Source organism: Mytilus californianus, unplaced genomic scaffold (genome assembly GCF_021869535.1).
Source record: "Mytilus californianus isolate M0D057914Y unplaced genomic scaffold, xbMytCali1.0.p SCAF_12, whole genome shotgun sequence".
NCBI lineage: Eukaryota > Metazoa > Mollusca > Bivalvia > Mytilida > Mytilidae > Mytilus > Mytilus californianus.
This window is the reverse complement of record NW_026262604.1, coordinates 36312615-36329031: the sequence shown is the minus strand read 5'-3', so window position 1 is coordinate 36329031 and position 16417 is coordinate 36312615. Positions and strand designations below refer to the sequence as shown.

The 16417-nt window shown below is 34.8% G+C and overlaps 1 long non-coding RNA gene across 1 annotated transcript; it reads right to left on the bottom strand.

Moving 5' to 3' along the window:
* Positions 1 to 14632: 14632 nt before the first annotated feature.
* LOC127721764 (uncharacterized) lies at positions 14633 to 15369 on the bottom strand. The gene is made up of 2 exons (XR_007991438.1): positions 15180 to 15369; positions 14633 to 14736 (listed from the first exon to the last, which is right to left on the bottom strand). It is a non-coding gene; the product is annotated as an uncharacterized LOC127721764 (long non-coding RNA).
* Positions 15370 to 16417: the final 1048 nt, after the last annotated feature.

The following is a 16417-nucleotide window of genomic DNA, read 5'->3' as shown; positions in this document are numbered from 1 at the left end:
TGGAAGAATCATCTATGTCACTGGGAAGATCCCAGACAGATTCACCGCCCCAACTGTCTGATTTAACTGCATCTTTTTTATTTGATTTCTTTTTTTCATTTTTTTTTAGATGACGACATTGAGCTCTGTAAGGAAGATTGAGTTGACTGAGTACTGGTTTTAGAAGGTGTTGGTTTTCTTGGAATTAATATTTTATCGTTAGGTTCTGTTTCAACAGGCAACATTGTAAATGTCTAAGCATCAATTGGCCAGGTCATGCGAGTTTGTGTATGCTCGTGACTGAATGAACGGACAACTTTGCTGGCGTACGATGGTCTGTTCGAAACGAGGAGATCATTCGAAACAGAAGCTATCTGTTTAGCTTCTGGGTAACTGATGTTTCTTTCTGTTTTAATTTTGATAATATTTTTTTCTTTAAGGTAAACAGGGCAGTCCCTAGATGATGAAAAATGGGATTCACCACAGTTTACGCATTTAGAAGATTCAGAGTGACAGGTTGTTCCCTCGTGTCCTTCGTCAGAACACTTGAAGCATCTCTGCGTACCACGACATTGTTTGCTTCCATGACCAAACTTTTGACAAGTGAAGCATCGAATTGGGTTAGGGATAAACCTGTCAACTCTGATTCCGAAGCAACCTAAAGTAATAGATGGAGGAGGAGTTGGAGTTCTAAAGGTCAAAAGATATGTATTTAATTTGATTATATGTCCATTCTTTTTTATTTGAAATCTAACAACATCAGTTACACCTTGGCTTGAAAGTTCCTCACAGATTTCTTCCACGGTAAGGTCACCAAGGTATTGACTTCTGTCTCGAATGATCCCCTTACAGCTGTTCAAACTGTTGTGAGGAGAGGCAGAAACAGGAAAGTTTGTAATTGTTGTCATTGTAAGCAAATTTGTTGATTGACTTTTGTTGGAACATTCAACCAACAAATTGCCTGATCTCATTTTTGAAACTTTTTTTACAGTACCAGCAACGCTTTGAATATGTTTGTGAATCACAAAGGGAGATATTTTGGAAATTGGTTTTTCATCTGTTCCTTTTATTACAATAAATCTGGGCCAACTGACAGGGCACTGAATCATCACATTTTCTTTTTTTATGTATTAAAGCTGATTAAGAGGGTTGGTTTTGTTGTGCCATAGGAAATGAGAAAGATTCACCATTCTTGTCATCCACCCACCTCGGAGTGCCTACGAAGGCGATGCTGTGTTTCCGTGGCGAGCCGGGGTCAAGTGCTAATGCCGAAAACGAGCTCCAAGTATAACATGTATAACGCAGCTGGTCCCCAAAATTAGCACCCAAGATCAACTGCGGAAAGCACCAGATGTTCCAAGAATAGTATACTCAAGCAGAGCGTATCCATCAAGCGAAATAGAAAGCGTACCACTTGATTGACCCATGTTTAAAAGTTGAAACACGAAAGTTGAATGTTGAAAACGAATAGTGTATGTTGAAAACGAATATTGAATGTCGAAAATGGAATGTTCAAAACAAGCGTTTAATGTTTAAAACGAATGTTGAATGTTGAGAACGAATGTTGTAAGTTGAAAATCGAATGTCGAAAACGAATGTTAAAACAGATGTTGAAAACGAATGTTAAAAACAAATGTTGAATGTTAAAAACAAACGTTGGATGTTGAACATGTTAAAAAAAATGTAAAATGTCGAAAACAATTTTCAAAGTTGAAAATCGAAGTTGAAAACGAATGGTGAAAGTTGGAAATCGAATGTTGAATATTAAAAACGAATGTTGAAAGTTGAAACTCGATTGATTAATTGATTGTTGGTTGCTTAACGTCCAGTGGCAAATATTTCATGCATATTCAGGACGAGAACAAGTTAACAATAAATACAATAGGCAGGTTCTGTAATAGGGGCTTCCGGGATTAAGGTCGGAGAAATTTAGACTGCCACGGGAAATGAGGGTATATTGGATAGGGACAGAAATTTAGCCTTGCAACAGGTCACCTACGGACCCCTCAAAGAGTTGTTGCAAGGGTTCTTAACGTGCAAAGAGCGTGGCACTCTCTTTACACGAGGCATCGGATTTAACGTCCCCATTCTGACCGGACGTGGCTGCAAATTTGTACATCCCGCACAGCCAAACGGACGCCCCACTTTAGCACGGGTTTTACTGCCGGTCGGAGGAAGACCAATGGTGACCATACTTCTATTCCCCAGTCACCCTTGGGGGTTGTTGAAACTCGAATGTTCAATGTTATAAACAAATGTTAAATGTTGAAAACGAATGTTAAATGTTGAAAAGAAAAAAAAATAGTGTTGAAAGTTGAAAATCAGATGTTGAAGACTAATTTAAAAAAACAAATATTGAATGTTAAAAACGAATGTTGGATGTTGAAAATTTTAAAACGAATGTTGAAAATCGAAGTTGAAAACGAATGGTGGATGTCGAAAACAAACGTTGACAGTTGAAATTCGAATGTTAAAAACGAATGTTGAATGTCGAAAGCAAATACTGAAGTTTTCATCCTAATGTTGAAAACGACAGTTAAATGTTGAAATGTGAAAAAAAAGTTGAATGTTGACACCGAATGTTGAATGTTGAAAACGAAAGTTGAAAAATAGTGTTGACTGCTGAAAATCGAATATTGAAAACAAAAGTTGAATGTTGAAACGAATGTTGAAAGTTGAAAATCGAAGGTTAAATGTTAAGAAGGAATGTCGAATGTTAAAAAACGAAAGTTGAATGTCGAAAACGAATGGTGAAAGTTGAAAACAAATGTTGAAAACGAATGTTGAATGTTTAAAACGAATGTTGAATGTTGAAAGTTAAAAATCGAATGTTGAATGTTGAAAGTAGTGTTGATAATTAAAAAAAAAGTGTTGAAAGTTGAAAACGAAGTTTAGAAATTTGAATAAAATGTTGAGAACCAATGTGAAAAAAAACCGAATGTTGAATTTTGAAAACGAGGAAATGTTGAATGTTGAAAACGAATGTTGAAAGTTGATATCCAAATGTTGAAAACGAATAAGAAGATTGAAAACGAATGTTGCATTTTGCAAACTAATGTTAAAAGTCGAAAATCGAATGTTGAAAACGAGCGTTAAATGTTGAAAACTAATGTTGAATGATGAAAACGAATGTTGAAAGTTGAAAATCGACTGTTGAAAAAGAATGTTGAATTTTGATTGATTGTTGGTTGCTTAACGTCCAAATATTTCATGCATGTTCAGGACGAGAACAAGTTTACAAAAAAATACAATAGGTAGGTCTTGTCATAATACAGGCCATTCGGAATGATTGTCGGGGAAATTTGGACTGCCAATAGAAAATGAGGGTATATTCGATAGGGACAGAAATTTAGCCTTGCAACAGGCCAACTACGGACTCCTCAAAGTGTCGTGCAAGGGTTATTAACGTGCAAAGAGCGTGGCACTCTCTTTATACGAGGCATCGGATAAAACGTCCCCATTCTGACCGGTCGTGACTGCGAACTTGATACATTCATCAATTAATCAATGTTAAAATCTTATGTTGTAAACGAACGTTGAAACATTGATATGATACGCATTATAAATATTTTATGAAGATAAATTAAGGGGTGATATATAATGATATAATATAATAATATATCTACTTTCAACGCTGTTTATTCGTAATAAAGTTGTTAAAAGTTGATTGCAGGGCTCCCTTTATATAACCTTTATATGTGATATACTAGGTTTCATTTTTTCTTTAAAAGGCCTGGTAGAAGCAGTAATTGTATACTACTCAGACCTAAAATTTGAGTGGGAAAATATGAGTGGTTGCCATGGTAACGAAAATCTACAACATTGGAGTAAAGTGTAAAATCTTTTATAGATTAGCTAAATCACTACAATTCAGAGTCTGATTTTGAATAGAATCAAATTTTCTTATGAATTTTCATATATAAGATTGACATTACTTGATTTAAGCTTCATTTCGGTAAAAGTGACGCCACGAAAAAGTCTGTGCTTTGTGGTAAGGAGCATTGTTCATAATATTTGGTTGAGGAACATTAAAGTAAGAGAACGGAACCGATTTTTTGGAAAATTTGTCATTTGTAAAGGGGCATAGCTCTAGAACGGTAAATGCGACTCAACCAAAAATTTAAACTTGATCTGTGTTTGATGGTGTATTAGTTACATAACATTTGGTGAAGGCAAACTAAAGATACAGAACGGAAATAAACTATAGGACATACGGACGTACAGTAGGACAAGAATAAATCTTAGAAGCCCCCTCCACTACGGTGGGACATAAAAAAATAAAACAGATTGCGAATGATGTGAAACATTTTTCCAAAAAAAAACCCCAAATATTAACAGTTCCGTGGTTTAATTATTTAAAGATTCATGTGATGCTCGAAAGATAATAAATCGGTACGAAGATTTTTATCTGTTCAAGGATATTGCTTCAAATACTTTTACCAATAGCATTGCCTTGCATCTTTTATTGGACGTTGGTAACTTTAACTCATTCAAGCAGCACGATTTCATAAAGAGACAATATTCCTGTACCTTTAGACCTGTCCAGCTTGGATGATCCTATCAGGGGACCGGACTCCAGTTGGTTCGTGTGGTCACTGAGACACGCAAGCTACCCGACCATGAGATAAATAGCGGTTGTGTGGTTATTTTTTTATATATAAATAACTAACAATGATATGTCTTATGTAGTCCTTGTTCACCAGGTCTCTCTTACCAGAGATAAGGCATTTGAGGCATAACTTGAAAATGAAATCATAATAAGATGTTACTAAGATAAACCAGTCATTATTGTGATGATTTATTAAAAAAAGGATGTTTGGTAAAAACTTTGACATTGAAATACTAACTACTCGACAGACACTTTGTATGCATGTTTTTAAATTTGTTTACAGAGCACTTCTCGGAATTATCATAGTTACATAACTTTAAATTGTTAAACAATTGTCAATTTTTGCGACTAACAAGGGTTAAAACTGTGAGTTAGCTATATGATGCATTTTATATTGCTATTGTATGTCAGTTTGACCGATTTTCTGAGAGATCCACCGTATTCAGGAAAAAGTTTGGTTTTCAAAGTAAAATGTTCTTCGTAATCAAATCTTAAAGTACAAACTTAATATTGTAACATTTGAGTTCATCATACTTTCTTCTAAATGCACATAAACAGATTAAATATTGGTGATGTTGCTCGTGTGAGCAGAATTTCGAACTTTGTATTTTTTTTCTGTTCAGGTTTTATGAAGTGATTGTATATGTAGCTTATCTTTGTAATAATTTCAGTACAGTAGCTGTAGTTGAAGTGTAGTGCGAATTATGTAAACCTTAGGTCTACTTGTAAACCTCTTTTTGTTGAACAGCCAAGTGTTCAGCTAAGGAAAAATACATTTATGTTGATGAACAGAATATTGATTAGGAATTTTTGTTGGAGGGGAGATGAAATTTATTCAAATTTGGCTTGTTTTATGTGGGTCAACAGTCAATTTTACCTGTCCTTGGTGAAAAAAAAATCACAAAGACAACATATTTGACACTTCCAAAGCATGTGATGTTTACCATAATGTAGATATGTTACGTTCAATAAATGAAAATGTTACACTGAGTTGTCAGAGCAAAAGTCAGATTGGTGTCAAGCATAGACCATTGTTAGAAATTGGTGTTGCTCTTTGAGAACTAGATAAATTGCATCTGATGATAAGTGTAACTGACATTTTATTAAGAAATTTGAAAGATGATTGCAAAAACAAAGATGATAAAATCAAAAGTGGTTGTAAGCCAGTAAATATTTACAATTTTGAAGATTGAGTACAAAGTTGTGGTATTGTATTCCATATTTGGACACCAAAGGGTAGCAATGACTTATAATGAACCAGCTTATCTGGTGGTGAAAAAAAAATAATTGTTAAAATATTTGCCAGACAAATTGTTGAATTCAGATGTTTTGAAACCTAATTCAAAATAAAAAAGTATGGCAGGGGTTTTATGCCATTTATTTATTATTTATTTGTATATTGCAAAGAATGTGAAAATGTAACTGAAAATGATATATTTTGTAAAATTTAGAGTTGGATTGAAATTTTGTTTTGTTCATCTAAAATGTAATGTAACACCATATATGCACTGTTATCTACCATGTACCTTATTTAATTTAAAATATAGTTCTTGGAAAAGGTTTTCGAACAAAGGTGTTGAGAAAAATATTGATATAATTTAGACAATAATTCATCAACGTTAATTTTCCAAATGGGACAGTCCCTCTGAGGCTTTGCAAGTCAGAAATAGGTTAGAATTTAGTCATGCAGAAAATTTAGCTAGCCTAAAAGGCAATATGTTAAGAAATCTGAATAGTGGGAAAATAATATTTTCACTAGTAGACATGATAGACGAAAGCAAATTGATGATGAGATTTATCCTGCAGGTCGTGATTAAAGTTCTAAATGAGTAAGATATTAAGAATCTTAGTGGTTATTATATTAAATAATTGATTTTTAAGAAAAAAGGCGAAAAAGTGTTTGGTCTGACACCTGAACCAAAAGTATAACGTGATGCCGATGCCTCTTGTCAAGCGTTAATTTATGAACTACCGCCTATTAAGACATCATTGTGGTCAAATTGTAAAGGCCTGTTACTTTAATCAAATCAATATACTCATAGAGGTAGCACATTTTATAATCTAAACAAAATGTCATAACTGTTAACAGATTGAAATAGAGTTATTACTTTTGCTTAGAGTTTCGGATTCAAGAAAACGGGTTTTCCAATCCAAAATATATCCGGTCAGGGAACGTATTAAATACGTTTTTCAGTTATATATTACCCTCTAAGAAGCATAAAAGTTGGACCAGTATTCAGTCAGAAAATCAGCAATAAGAAGCTACGAATGAGGATCAGAGGGGGGAGATTGAGCTCATTACAGGTCAAGAAACATTTAATGAATACCTCTTTAATATTAATAATTATAATGTAGATTGGATTCAGACAATTTTTGTGCTGATAATAACATGCATTCAATTTTACCAAAGACTTAGACAGCATCAGGTGACCTCCCCTCCAGAACCACTCAAACAAGTTGGGTAATAGGCGAGTCTAGTAGTACAATCATATGAAGAAGGAAATAACGAAAAAATACTTCTTGCAGTATTTTATCACACATTTGTAATAAAGCATCATGGCCTACTTCAGTTGCTGCCTTGTAGTGCACACCAGAAAAAAACAAAGGATTAAAGAAAGTTACCTGCCCGAACAAATCATATTAAAAATAAATTTAACAATGCCATGATTCATGAGTAAAAATATTTAAAATACAACTTAAATTCGGCTTGCAAATATCCCTTGTAAGCAGGATATACTTGTAAAGTATTTTAATAATTATTTTTAACATTTTATCGTTTTATCAACTGAAACAAAACTAGGCGTTTTTCTTGATGAAGTAGATGAGGAAATAGAAACATAATCAAATGAAGCATTCTTTTCAGCCATAAATGTTGTCCCATTTCATCACGGAGATATTGAATTGTTTAAAAGAGCATAAGTCAAGGGACACATGGTTTATAGCATAAAATACAGTAAAGTTAAAGAAAGAAACTGCTACACAGTGTCATATTCACAGAATAGAGAAATTTACTACAGGAAAGTTCTTTTCTTTGCTGCAATAATTGATTCGTACATTAATGAAACTACTGCGTATGCCTTTGTCAAATGTTATATAAAGAAGGATAGAAATTTAGTAGATACCTAACCACCAACTAAAAGACCTACGGTCTTCTCGTTTTCAAGAAAGAAATTTTGATAAAATAAATCATCAGTGGTTGCAGCTCTCAAACCGCGTTTTTGCAGATGTTTCAAACGGTTTTCTGAGTCAAAGGTTTTGAAATTTTATAGTACGTGAAATGGGTTCTGTGGCGCAACAGGGCGCAATTTGACACACACGCATTTCTTCTGATAAAACAAGGATGTAATGTACATGTACATTTAGCCTCAACAATAGGAACATATCCTTTGTGATCTATGACATAAATTTTCCAAAATATTAATGTTTTCTTATTTGCTATCTGTGTCAGGAAATTATCTCTCCATTCCATTGTTTGCAAATTAACCAGTCTTGACAAAGACTTGTTACAGAGTGAACACATCAACCATAGTACAGAGAAAGCATATAATAACTGTTTAGTGTCTTTAAATATCAGCTGTATTTTCTCGAGGCTTAGAAACAGGTGTAATGCGAGCTTTAGCAAGTTATTATTCCTGTTTCGAGCTGATGACAAATACAGCTGATATTTAGAGACACTAACAAGTTATGGTTTTTATCCTGCAATTAATTTTGTATATTATTTGTGCTTTGAAAGACACAAAAACACAAATTGTGCATAAATTTTAAATTTTAAATCCATTGAGGCCCGCGTAGTAATATTAAAATCACAGTTAGCTCAAGACGGGTTCGCATAAAAAGAATCTCGATTGGTCAGCAATAATACATCGCTCAAGGTGAATGATTATCTCTTTTAACATATCAACTAATTTCAACAATAAACACAAAATTTAATAACAAAACATTGTACAATTTGAAACAGAAGCGTACGAGTTGTCCTACGCTTCAGAATTTTGACCCGAACTTGACATTCACTAACATGCATGCTGAAATTGACATGTTTGATTTTGTCACACATGTACACATTCATGTTTTGAAATCGATGATTGTCGTCGTAGTTAATATTGCCGTTCATATTTTTCTGTTATCAGAAAATTGGTTGAATTCCTATTGCTCTAAAGAAGTGTTTAAAAACAAACAGAACGTATCAAAAGTAATCGTAAGTTCGCATAAGGTCAATTAATACGTTATTGTTATACGACTGCAATACACATTCTAAGGTGACGCAGGTTCATACTACACTCGTCAGCAGCAATACACAAACGGCAGTGGGCGGAGCTTTACATCGATATCTGTATAGTATACAGATACAGCATAGCGATATCTGTAGGGCTGTATCTGTAAGACACCCAATTGCAAGATAAATGGTGATGATAATGTTAGAAAACTTGTTTACAAGACCAAATCTGAGGAATAGGAAAATTTCCGATATTGTTGATAGCAAATTTGATAAATAAAAGTTTTAGAAAGGACGGGTTTTTGAAGATACCGAGGAATATTGTATTGTGCCTTTCGCATTATTGTTTTAAGGTTTCTGTCCACATGAAAGTATGGCAACACATAATTTAATGTGTGTATGGGTGTTAACATGGCATAATTAACCAATTCCAATAAAATACATCCTACGATGTTTGTTGGGGAATCGTGCCTTGAATTAAAACTGGGGAACCAAAGACTTTTGATCCGTTTTTAGATGTCCATGTTGGTGAATACATGAAGAAACAATTAACACAAGCTGCAGATATAAAAAAGGTAATTATGTAACTAGACATCTACTGTTACATTATGCTACAGTCTTCACCAATTCACACATTAACTAGAATCATGCGACCAACACAGTGCGTCTGCAGACTTTTTCATGTTGTATCTGATGTATCAGATGAATGCCAACTATTCAAATGCATCACATTTCTAGGAGGGACAATATGACAAAAGCTCAGATAATCTATGCTTTACTTAAGCATAAATTCAGTAGTGTCGACATTTTTCACATCGCCGACCATACCAATATACTCATAAATGGAAATTCTGGTACAAGATTGATTGATTGTTGGTTGCTTAACGTCCAGTGGCAAATATTTCATGCATATTCAGGACGAGAACAAATTAACAATAAATACAATAGGTAGGTTCTGTAATAGGGGCGTCCGGGGTTAAGGTCGGAGAAATTTAGACTACCACGGGGAATGAGGGTATATTGGATAGGGGCAGAAATTTAGCCTTGCAACAGGTCACCTACGGACCCCTCAAAAAGTTGTTGCAAGGGTTCTTAACGTGCAAAGAGCGTGGCATTCTCTTTACACGAGGCATCGGATTTAACGTCCCCATTCTGACCGGACGTGGCTGCGTACTTGTACATCCCGCACAGCCAAACGGACGCCCCACTTTAACAAGGATTTTACTGCCGGTCGGAGGAAGACCAATGGTGACCATACTTCTATACCCCAGTCACCCTTGGGGTCTTCTGGTACAAGAAACATAGTATATGTCATCTCTCGACAAACCAGATCCACTATTTTTTTGTGTTATATTTGCGTTGTTTGTGAATTTTTTCATCTAGAAAGTGAGAGAAGCCAACGTAACATCAGATTACTGTCCCAATTGTTCCAACCATCTGAAACCTCCCACTCTCTCATCTAGTCCATCCTTTTATCAATTTTTTGTTCGTCTCAATTGAAGAATTTTAAAAGTTGCCCCGTGTGATAATGGTGGCAAGGAAATTTGCTTCAAGATTGTGAAAAATTGTATAACTATTAATTTAAAAAGCAGTCAATTCAAGGTTATTTAAAGACAGTTTTATCCATTTTATCGGACCTGCACATTCTTGTACACTTCATGTCAAGTTGAACCCCAGGCATCTGTTACGTTTTTCATGACAGCATTAAATGCTGAACTTACATAATTACATATCAATTAAAAATAACATAGCAAACATTGAAGGAACTACTCCTACTTCATAATAATTTGTACTGATGTACCTAAAGATAAAGCGATTATTTAACTACTGAATATTGGTATCAAATGCATGTGGACATTGTTTAGTTCTAACATTAAAAATGAGATTTACATTAAAATATTCTAAGGTTAAACGCGTGTTGTTAAATCAAAAAAAACTTAACAGTGTTCTGTGCCGCGACATATTTTTTCATTTTTCTTAAATTACAGATAATGAAAAATAAACTCCTAAAAATATATGAAACTTGTCTCAATTTTATACATAGAGTTAAGTAAAATACAATTTATAGCACTAGTGGAACCCTCAGGTTGCATAACACTTGCAGGGCCTGATTAATGATCCACACGAATATGTGCTTACATGTTACAAAGCCATTGCATTTCCAATAAAATGTATAAATGCCAACCATGTAACAGTAGAGTGGTCAATGTTTTGCTTGTGACATCAAAGTGTGACTGTGTTCTGTTAGAGTTGGAGAGAAAAGAACAGCATATAAACTGAGTTCAAGTTTATCTTGTGACATGCAATGGAAGTGTTATAGGTATGAGATAAGGAACATTAAAGTTCAAAGGATATTGATGCTAAAAAAATATAATAAATGAAAAATATTACAATGTTATAACTCACAAAAAGAAGCAATTAATGTTTCGTAGTTTTTAACTCAGTAACTGAAAAAAGAGATAAACGTCAGTTGAATGTATTTCATTATTATAAGAGGGTGGTTATGAGTGGTTATGAGTTATTTTGAGCAATGTTGTCGTCCCTTTCATTTCCAGTGTTCTCTAGGGTGTAATGAGTAAGTTTTTTTTTCATGCAATATTGCTGGCCCTTTCATTTCAAGTGTTTTATACCACGTTTACTCATGTTTGATGTGACGGCGTCAACAATATTTTAGTTTGTGATTAGGTCTAGTTTATGGTGAACCACTAGTGGCACGTCAAAGATATTTGGTATGTAGTTGTACCAGTATTGGCACATCTCATTACCATAGCTTTGAAACTTTTGCTTAGTTTTCTTGTATTAGTTTGTGATTAGGTCAGTTTATGATAATTGGTATTCAGTTGTATATGCATTGGTATATCTCTTTTCCTTGGGAGATTATTTGGCCTTTCCACCTCAGTCCTCGTTGATTGACTTCAAATTTTTGCTTAAGTTTGTGATTAGGTCAGTTAATGGGGAACCACTACTGGTAAGTTAATGACAATTGGTATGCAGTTGTATAAGCATTGGCAAATCTTATTTCCATGGAGATTATTTGCCCCCCCCCCCCTTTTTTCAGTCATGGTATATTGACTTTGAAACCTTTGCTTAGTTTTCATGTATAAGTTTGTGTTTAGGTTTGTTTAAAGGTAACTGTTGATGATAAGTCTGTGGTATTTGGTTTGCGTTGTTTTAACATTGGCACATTTCAACACATTGATTTCAACATTTGAATTATCGAAATTACTTAAAAGCGTAACATATATCTGTGATAAGAGTTTATTCTTTTGTCCCCTCTTTTATTTACCTTTGCACTATTTTTTTCGAAGCACGTGTCATCATGAATCAATGAAGCATTTTGATAAGTTAAATTTTTGAATGACCAGCGATTTTTGTTAGCCAATCAAAGTAACGGATTCTCGTGAAACAAACATGTAATGTAATTATTCCAAATTGTTGGCTTTTGTTTTTATGCGCCATTTATGGGCATTATTTTTTTCGGACTGTGCGTCCGTTTGTCCATCTGTCCCGCATCTTGATTCTGATGAAGTTGAAGCCCAATCATCTTGAAACTTAGTTCACTTGTTCCCTATGATATGATCTTTCTAATTTTAATGCCACATAACAGTTTTGACCTCGATTTTATGGTCCACTGAACATAGAAAATGATAGTGCAAGTGGGGCATCCGTGTATTATGGACACATTCTTGTTTTTTTCAAAAACTTATCTTATCAACCGTTGGAATAGACCCAAAAATGAACTATTATGTAAAAAATAACGAAAACCTCATGGTTCGCTTAAGAAGGACTCGGGATAACTTGTACAAGTTAAAATAAGCAAAACTGCACATGCACACCTATTTTTTGTACATTGTAGTTGTCATTATATCATTAACACATAACTTTTAACTTATCTATATTGGTGGATGTGTATTTATACTATCCTCGGTTTGAAATACGGATATAAACTTGGATTTGTCATTATTTTGCAGATGCAGGTGAAAGTAGAAGGCACAATTGGAACAGAATTTTGGACAGCAGTTAACAATTGTGAACATAAAATAATTGCTACGAGCTATGAGAGACAAAGAGACAATATATAAATATAAATGTATAAATAATTTACATAAAATTGTCACTTTTAGGATTTTCATATTTCAACACAGGGTTTTTAAATTGACCTGTTGCTAGATTACATGTTTGGTGTAGTAAACATATATAATAATGCATGGCAAAATAATCGAGAAAGGTAGTGAATAGAGGGCACTGAATTAGTCGAATTAGCCCAACCCATGGATAACCATCTTGCTGCCGGAAGGGTCATTCATGTTTTTCAAACAATATTTTCAATCTGTTCTTTCGGGAACCTGCAAGACTTGATAGGGAGGTGGACTACACAACTAGAAGCGAGTAACTTAAAATTGTTAAATTGTTTCTTTTAAAATTGTAACCCGATGATGACTGCTGTACCCATATTTTGACTATTTTATTTATTTTGTTTGTTTAGTTCACGCATCATTTTCAATATAACAGAATTTGACGAGACTGTCGTACAAAGTGAGAGGTTTAGCGCTATAAAACCAGGTTTAATCCACCATTTTCTACATTTGAAAATGCCTGCACCAAGTCAGGAATATGACAGTTGTTGTCCATTCGTTTTTGATGTGTTTTGTCATTTGATTTTGCCATGATTAAGGACTTTCCGATTTGATTTTCCTCTGGGTTCAGTATTTTTGTGATTTTACTTTTTGCATTGCAGCTGAAAGCATTACTCCTTTGCATCATACGTATAAAACAAGTGAAAGCCAATATAGACCAAGCTTACATTAATATATATCGATATATTTTTCCTGTTGCAACTACCCGGTGCACATGTTTGAGGCTATGAATGGGTGATATTCTGAGAGGGTATGAATGGGGTTACAGAAGCAAAAAAGGAAATAACAGAATAAAGATGAAATGAAGTATACAGAATTGGTTGATTGACTGTTGGTTGCTTAACGTCAAGTAAACATTCTGTGGCAAATATTACATGCATGTTTAGGACGAATATAATAAAGAAGAATAAAGAATCGAGTGAAATGGTTAAATATAAAAGAAAAATATATATAGAACTATAGAGACGATGATCTCATCCCCCTTCCCCCTCCCAAAAAATAAATAAATAAACAAACCACCATTACCACCCATACTCTCATATATATAAACCTCTAAATAATAGTTTAATTTTGGTTTCATGATGGCTCTCTCCCTGACATCAAGGGTCTGGATCGGCCCCTGCTAACGATTAGAAGGGATGCTGTTACTTGTACATTGTTTTCATATCATATTAAGATTGATGTTCAAAACACAAATTCCGAATTTTATGAAAAAGAACCACCATTATATGAGTAATTGAACATTATTTGGGACGTGCAGGATTTTCTGTTCGATTGACATAAGCCAACTTACATAACAACTGATTAAACAATATTTTTTTTTATTTGAAGTTTTTAACAAAGACTAGTGGTGGATATGTATAAACAAAAGTTTTGTCCTCATTTACAAATAGTAAAAGACAAATCATTTTGCCTTTGTTTTAATTCTCTTTCCTACTGGAAGTGGTCCAAGGTAATTAGCTGACAAATGTTCTCACGGTCGCGACGGTAATGCAGTCATTTGCATTGGTTTGGGTTACCGGTTTTAGACACTAACTGGCATCAATAGCAAATTGCAAACACCAGCAGGAATTTGATGATCATGTGTGTACAGACAGATTGATTGATTGATTGTTGGTTGCTTAACGTCCAGTGGCAAATATTTCATGCATATTCAGGACGAGAACAAATTAACAATAAATACAATAGGTAGGTTCTGTTAAAGGGGCGTCCGGGATTAAGGTCGGAGAAATTTAGACTGCCACGGGAAATGAGGGTATATTGGATAGGGACAGAAATTTTGCCTTGCAACAGGTCACCTACGGACCCCTCAAAGAGTTGTTGCAAGGGTTCTTAACGTGCAAAGAGCGTGGCACTCTCTTAACACGAGGCATCGGATTTAACGTCCCCATATTGACCGGACGTGGCTGCAAATTTGTACATCCCGCACAGCCAAATGGACGCCCCACTTTAGCAAGGGTTTTACCGCCGGTCGGAGGAAGACCAATGATGACCATATTTCTATTCCCCAGTCACCCTTGGGGGTGACAGTTCAATGATTGATTGATTGATTGTTGGTTGCTTAACGTCCAGTGGCAAATATTTCATGCATATTCAGGACGAGAACAAGTTCACAATAAATACAATAGGTAGGTCATGTAATAGAGGCCGTCCGGGATGAAGGTCGGGGAAATTTGGACTGCCACGGAAAAATGAGGGTATATTGGATAAGGACAGAAATTTAGCCTTGCAACAAGGTCACCTACGGACCCCTCAAAGAGTTGTTGCAAGGGTTCTTAACGTGCAAAGAGCGTGGCACTCTCTTTACACGAGGCATCGGATTTAACGTCCCCATTCTGACCGGACGTGACTGCGAACTTGTACATCCCGCACAGCCAAACGGACGCCCCACTTTAGCGAGGGTTTTACCGCCGGTCGGAGGAAGACCAATGGTGACCATACTTCTATTCCCCAGTCACCCTTGGGGCTACAGACAGTTCAATGAAGATCACAATTTCAATGAATCATTTATTACAGATGACAATTCCAATAATGTTGAAACAACACAGTCAAACCATAATTCAAAGAAAAATGCATTTGAGAATACTGCAGCCACTGTAATGCATAATGCCTTAACACTTCTTTATCAAATAGTACAAAGTTCATTGAAGCACCAGTGAGGGATTGATTGATTGAGTGATTGTTGGTTGCTTAACGTCCAGTGGCAAATATTTCATGCATGTTCAGGACGAGATCAAGGTAACAATAACTACAATAGGTAAGTCTTTCATAAGAGGCCACTCGGGACAAATAGTACAAAGTTCATTGAGGCACCAGTGAGGGAAGGTCAATAACATACCTGTACATCATGCAATTCGTTTTGCAAACACGTTTCACTTCTTAGTTAGGAAATCACAGTACTTCAAGAGTCTTTGGAAAAAAATTAAAACAAAGGAAATTAAAGGAAACTTTCAATGCTCTTCAATTGGAGAGAGATGTGCAATATTGGAGAAATGAGTATTCCAAAACGTCAATCTGAGCTGGGTACAGTTGGTTGCAGATCAAGCATAGCATAAAGTAAACGCACGTGGTGAAGATGAGATAGGATTTGATGACCAGTTAGCTAGTTACCTATTTGGGAATCCACATCGATTCTTATTTGAGCAACAAACTGCACAACTGAAAAGGTTACTTGAAAAATATAAATTACATTTCCATGATGAATGCAACACACACAGGACAACCAAATATTATTATCACTGATTTTTTAACGTGTTAACGAAAGTAAATTATATGATAATGGCAAGGTTTATTATTGAAACTGAAAAAACCAAATTATCGGAATTTTTGCACCATAGCACTTTCTAGACATGGAGCAATTATAATTTTCAGGTTGGTAACAGGAAAATGATCACAACATAGAATTTGAAAAATTAAAAAAAAAAACAACGCGAAATGATCGACTAAGTTTTTTGGTTTGGAAGTCTAAGAACCGAACAA